This window comes from Bison bison, unplaced genomic scaffold, assembly GCF_000754665.1.
Source record: "Bison bison bison isolate TAMUID 2011002044 unplaced genomic scaffold, Bison_UMD1.0 scf7180017864388, whole genome shotgun sequence".
In the NCBI taxonomy this organism is placed as follows: domain Eukaryota; kingdom Metazoa; phylum Chordata; class Mammalia; order Artiodactyla; family Bovidae; genus Bison; species Bison bison.
The window spans coordinates 5,768,921-5,769,404 of record NW_011494960.1 but is presented as its reverse complement, the minus strand read 5'-3'; positions in this window follow the sequence as shown (position 1 = coordinate 5,769,404).

Below are 484 nucleotides of genomic sequence, written 5' to 3'. Positions count from 1 at the left end.
TCCAGCTTGACTAGAGATCTCTTCAAGAAAATTAGTGATATCAAGGGAATATTTCATTCAAGGATGGGCACAATAAAGGACAGAAATGGTGTAGACCTAACAGAAGCAGAAAATATTAAGAAGAGGTGGCAAGAATACAGAGAGGAACAATACAAAATAGATCTTCAAGACCCAGATAACCAGGGTGGTGTGATCACTCACCTAGAGCCAGGCATTCTGGAATGCGAAGTCAAGTGGGCCTTAGCAAGCATCACTACGAACAAAGCTAGTAGAGGTGATGGAATTCCAGTTGGGCTATTTCAAATCCTAAAAGATGATGCTGTGAAAGTACTGCACTCAATATGCCAGCAAATTTGGAAAACTCAGCATCATCCAGTCCCATCAATCATGGCAAATAGATGGGGAAACAATGGAAACAGTGACAGACTTTATTTTGGGGGGGCTCCAAAATCACTGCAGATGGTGACTGCAGCCATGAAATTAA